This window comes from Oncorhynchus gorbuscha, linkage group LG25 (assembly GCF_021184085.1).
Source record: "Oncorhynchus gorbuscha isolate QuinsamMale2020 ecotype Even-year linkage group LG25, OgorEven_v1.0, whole genome shotgun sequence".
In the NCBI taxonomy this organism is placed as follows: Eukaryota; Metazoa; Chordata; class Actinopteri; order Salmoniformes; family Salmonidae; genus Oncorhynchus; species Oncorhynchus gorbuscha.
This window is the reverse complement of record NC_060197.1, coordinates 2,173,966-2,180,260: the sequence shown is the minus strand read 5'-3', so window position 1 is coordinate 2,180,260 and position 6,295 is coordinate 2,173,966.

The window sequence follows — 6,295 nt, the reverse complement described above, 5'->3', positions numbered from 1 at the left end:
CAATCACCACCTTCCGGAGACACCTGAAACCCCACCTCTTTAAGGAATACCTAGGATAGGCTAAGTAATCCCTCTCACCCCACCCCCCCTAAGTTTTAGATGCACTATTGTTAAGTGACTGTCCCACTGGATGTCATAAGGTGAATGCACCAATTTGTAAGTCGCTCTGGATAAGAGCGTCAGCTAAATGACTTAAATGTAATGTAAATGTAAATGATCGCTGAGATCTTGATTGAAAACAGCAGAGGTGTATTTGGAGGGTGAGTTAGTTAGGATGACATCTATGAGGGTGCCCGTGTTTACGGATTTTGGGTTGTACCTGGTAGGTTCATTGATAATTTGTGTGAGATTGAGGGCATCAAGCTTAATATTTAAATACAATATTTAAAATGTATTTTGATAAAAAGTGTGTGTTTTGTCAAACTATAAGTCATTTAACTATATTCGTCGCCAGACCCACTGGCTCCAGGTCATCTACAAGTCCATGCTAGGTAAAGCTCCGCCTTATCTCAGTTCACTGGTCACGATGGCAACACTCATCCGTAGCACGCGCTCCAGCAGGTGTATCTCACTGATCATCCCTAAAGCCAACACCTCATTTGCCTGCCTTTCGTTCCAGTTCTCTGCTGCCTGTGACTGGAACAAATTGCAAAAATCGCTGAAGTTGGAGACATTTATCTCCCTCACCAACTTCAAACATCTGCTATTTGAGCAGCTAACCGATCGCTGCAGCTGTACATAGTCTATCGGTAAACAGCCCACCCATTTTTACCTACCTCATCCCCATACTGTTTTTATTTATTTACTTTTCTGCTCTTTTGCACAACAATATCTCTACCTGTACATGACCATCTGATCATTTATCACTCCAGTGTTAATCTGCAAAATTGTAATTATTCACCTACCTCCTCATGCCTTTCGCACACAATGTATATAGACTCCCCTTTTTTTCTACTGTGTTATTGACTTGTTAATTACTTATTCCATGTGTAACTCTGTGTTGTCTGTTCACACTGCTATGCTTTATCTTGGCCAGGTCGCAGTTGCAAATTAGAACTTGTTCTCAACTAGCCTACCTGGTTAAATAAAGGTGAAATAAAAAATGTATTTTTTATTTTTTACATTTATTTGATCTTTTGGATGGATGTACAACATTTATTATTTAGATCAACCGGTGCTAGGGTTCATGTTGATGGTAAAGATGTTTTACTTTTGTTTCATGATTTAAATCAAAACAAAGTATAAATAATGCATATCTTAATTATATATGGTCAAAAAATATTTACATAAATGCAAGTGGGCAAAAGAAAACTCTTATTTTTTAAATTGAACTTGATTTTTTATTTTAAATGCCGTGTAATCTGAAATACTGTAAAGCAAACGGAACCCTAAATGCCTGTGAAGCCGTGTGTATTTTTTGTTTAAATGTGTATTCCCCTGTGTATAAAGTTTCTGTGTTATTTGGTGAAATAGGTTTTTAAAGATGTGTTTGTATATTGTTAAAATTGTTGTTAATAAAAAAATAATAATATGACTGGACATTGGAGAGACAGATATTTGTGACACAACTTAAAATGGGTGCAGAAGCACACCCGTACCCAATTTTATGTTTATTCTATGGCCAACCACCCCTTTAGCTACCCCTTATTTTCCTCCTGGCTACCCCAGCTCCGCCCCCCGCAGCTACTTGCCCGAGCCTCTCCAGCTTTTCCTTCACCCAAATCCAGATGTTCTGAAAGAGCTGCAAAACCTGGACCCGTACAAGTCAGCTGGGCTAGACAATCTGGACTCTCTCTTTCTAAAACTATCCACCGCCATTGTTGCAACCCCTATTATCAGTCTTATCAACCTCTCTTTCGTATCGTCCGAGATCCCTAAAGATTGGAAAGCTGCCGCGGTCATCCCCCTCTTCAAAGGGGGTGACACTCTAGACCCAAACTGTTATAGACCTATATCCATCCTGCCCTGCCTCTCTAAAGTCTTCGAAAGCCAAGTTAATAAACAGATCACTGACCATTTCGAATCCCACCGTACCTTCTCCGCTGTGCAATCCGGTTTCCAAGCTGGTCACGGGTGCACCTCAGCTACGCTCAAGGTACTAAACGATATTATCACCGACATCGATAAAAGACAGTACTGTGCAGCCGTCTTCATCGACCTGGCCTAGGCTTTCGACTCTGTCAATCACCATTTTCTTATCGGCAGACTCAATAGCCTTGGCTTCTCAAATAACTGCCTCACCTGGTTCACCAACTACTTCGCAGACAGAGTTCAGTGTGTCAATTCAGAGGGTCTGTTGTCCAGACCTCTGGCAGTCTCTATGGGAGTACCACAGGGTTCAATTCTTGGGCCAACTCTTTACTCTGTATATATCAGTGATGTCGCTCTTGCTGCGAGTGATTCCCTGATCCACCTGTACGCAGATGACACCATGCTGTATACATCTGGCCCTTCCTGGGACACTGTGTTAACTAACCTCCAAACGAGCTTCAATGCCATACAACACTCCTTCCGTGGCCTCCAACTTCTCTTAAAACTCTAGTAAAACCAAATGCATGCTTTTCAACCGTTCGCTGCCTGCACACGCCCAACCGACTAGCATCACTACCCTGGACAGTTCTGACCTAGAATATGTGGACAACTACAAATATCTAGGTGTCTGGCTAGACTGTAAACCCTCCTTCCAGACTCATATTAAACATCTCCAATCCAAAATCAAATCTAGAATCGGCTTTCTATTTCGCAACAAAGCCTCCTTCACTCACGCCGCCAAACTTAACCTAGTAAAACTGACTAGCCTACCGATCCTCGACTTTGACGATGTCATCTACAAAATAGCTTCCAATACTCTACTCAGAAAACTGGATGCAGTCTATCACAGTGCCATTTGTTTTGTTACCAAAGCCCCTTATACCACCCACCACTGTGACCTGTATGCTCTAGTTGGCTGGCCCTCGCTACATATTCGTCGCCAGACCCACTGGTTCCAGGTCATCTATAAATCTATGCTAGGTAAAGCTCTGCCTTATTTCAGCTCACTGGTCACGATAACAACATCCACCCGTAGCACACGCTCCAGCAGGTATATCTCACTGGTCATCTCCAAAGCCAACACCTCATTTGGCCGCCTTTCCTTCCAGTTCTCTGCTGCCAGTGACTGGAACAAATTGCAAAAATCGCTGAAGCTGGAGACTTATATTTCCATCACTAACTTTAAACATCAGCTATCTGAGAAGCTAACCAATCGCTCCTGTACATAGTCCATCTGTAAATAGCCCACCCAATCTACCTGCCTCCTCCCCATATTGTTTAAAAAAAACTTTTCTGCTCTTTTGCACACCAGTATCTCTACTTGCACATCATAATCTGCTCATTTATCACTCCAGTGTTAATCTGCTCAATTGTAATTACTTCGCTACTATGGCCTACTATGGCCTACCTCCTCTCGCCACTTGCACACACTGTATAGACTTTCTTTTTTTATATTGTGTTATTGACTGTAAGCTTGTTTATTCCATGTGTAACTGTGTTGTTGTTTGTGTCGCACTGCTTTGCTTTATCTTGGCCAGGTCGCAGATGTAAATGAGAACTTGTTCTCAACTAGCTTACCTGGTTAAATAAAGGTGGAATAAATACATAAATAAATAAATAAATATCACATTTTTTAAATATTCCACACTATGCCTTTTATGTCCCATGGTCCCTCAACTTCAGACTCTTTTGAACTCTTGATCTTATCTCTATAAACCCATTCTACCTATGCTGCGTCCTTCACTCGTTCTTCTCCTGATTTGAAACATCTAGACTCAGGTTAAAAGTGTTGTGTTGAACTGTTGTACTTTTTCAATGAAAAGTCCTTATTTCCTAAAATATTTGTGGTACTTACTCAAAACTAAATGAGAAGTCACACCAACATTGTTTTTAAAGATACGATAACAAATTCACTTTTTTTCCCAGCATGCTCTACTGCAGGTACATTTTTTCAGGGGGGAATTGATTTTAATATCTGTGTTTTTGCATGTACATTGAGTAATTGATTAAATGTTATGTTACACAAAGATAAACATGTTTTTTCTAAACTAATCAAATAATTACCTTTTTGCACCCGTTACTGAAATGGTTGTTCCAGTTTAAATGTCTTAGGTAGTTTCATTTAAATGTTCTTAACCCTGGCAGTCATTATGAATACAGGTTGTGGGTGAATTCAAATTTCAACTGTTGGATAGCCTAACACTGGCTAGATTCCAACAGGTATTACGTATCACTTTGCAAGCCAGTGTAATGTGATTTACAGTTAGGTTTGCAACATTCTGGTAAATTTCTCACATTTTCCAGAAGTCCTGGTTGGAAGATTACTGGATTTTATTTTTATGAAAGTCTGGAATTTTGCAACCCTACTTGCATGCCTGTAAACTATGAGTTTCAGGTCACTGTTTAAGGACTTATGATAAGGTATACTGTACGTAATGGTTCATCTATAATGATAATCTTCACCTAGGAACTCACTAGGTGAAGGCCACAGGACTGAAAATGAACAAATTCAAGAACCATGTCTCTCATTAACAAATACAGTCATGGGAGGTAACTCTACAATTCAATCGAAAAGGCAAGGCACACTGGGAAATGATTGGAGGCAAGGCTTAGTAGGGGCTTAAATAATAATAATAATAATAATATATGCCATTTAGCAGACATTTTTATCCAAATGTATGTATACCTTACTTTAAAAAAACTGCATTTGTTTTACTCATATGAAGGTAGTACTGCTCACTACAGCTATTTAAGTTTATTTTTTTGGGGGGGTGATGGGTTTCCTCAAAATAAACGTATCCAGTTTTACAGTGTGTAATGCTGAACTGTCCTCTTATTATGGGGTTTAGACTGAATGCAGTGTTAAATGTGTTTCCCACAATTGATAACAGCAATATGGACCTGGTTAAATTGGCAAGAAGGATTTTGATTTACACTATACATACAAAAGTATGTGGACAACCCTTCAGATTAGTGGATTCGGCTATTTCAGCCACACCCGTAGCTGACAGGTGTATGAAATCAAGTAAACAGCCATGCAATCTCCATAGACAAACATTGGTAGTATAATGGCCTTACTGAAGAGCTCAGTGACTCAGTGTGGCACCGTCATAGGATGCCACCTTTCCAACAAGTCAGTTAGTCAAATTTCTGCTCTGCTAGAGCTGCCCCAGTCAACTGTAAGTGATGTTAAGTGGAAACATCTAGGAGCAACAACAGAACAGGACCGCCGAGTGCTGAAGCGTGTAGTGTGTAAAAATCATCTGTCCTTGGTTGCAACATTCACTACCGAGTTCCAAACTGCCTCTGGAAGCAACATCAGCACAAGAACTGTTCATCGGGAGCTTCATTAAATGGGTTTCCATGGCCGAGCAGCCACACACAAGCCTAAGATCACCAAGTGCAATGCCAAGCATCGGTTGGAGTGGTGTAAAGCTCACCGCCATTGGACTCTGGAGCAGTGGAAATGTGTTCTCTGTAGTGATTCACCATCTGGCAATCTGACTGGGTATGGCAGATGCCAGGAGAATGCTACCCCAATGCATAGCGCCAACTGTAAAGTTTGGTGGAGGAGGAATAATGGTCTCTGGCTGTTTTTCATGGTTTGGGTTAGACCCCTTAGTTCCAGTGAAGGAAAATCTTAACACTACAGCTTACAATGACATTCTAGACAATTCTGTGCATCCAACTTTGTGGCAACGGGGAAGTCCCTTTCCTGTTACAGCATGACAACTCCCCCATGCACAAAGTGAAGCAACAGCACAACACAAATTAAAAAAGGAGTGCAAGCCTTTATCTTTGGGTTTTCTACAGAAAATCCCCCCTCATAATCATCTGCAGGTCGAGCATTTGTTTGCCTATATCTCTGTGTGTAAACAAAACATTAGGAACACCTGCTCTTTCCATGACAGACTGACCAGGTCGAAGCTATGATCCCTTATTGATATATTTTCTGTTTGTCAGAGACTCCAGTCACCCAAGCCATAGACGATTTTCTCTGTTACTGCACAGCAAGCTGTACCGGAGCTCCAAGTCTAGCACCAAAAGGCTCCTTAACAGCTGCTACTCCCAAGCCGTAAGATTGCTGAACAGTTAATCAAATGGCCACCAGCCACCATTTGTTTTGTACAATGCTGATACTAGCTGTTTATTATCTATGTATTGTCACTTCACCCTTACCTACATGTACAAATGCACGCTGACTCGGTACCCTCTGTATATAGTCTCGTTATTGTTATGTTGTTGTGTTACTTTTTATTATTTT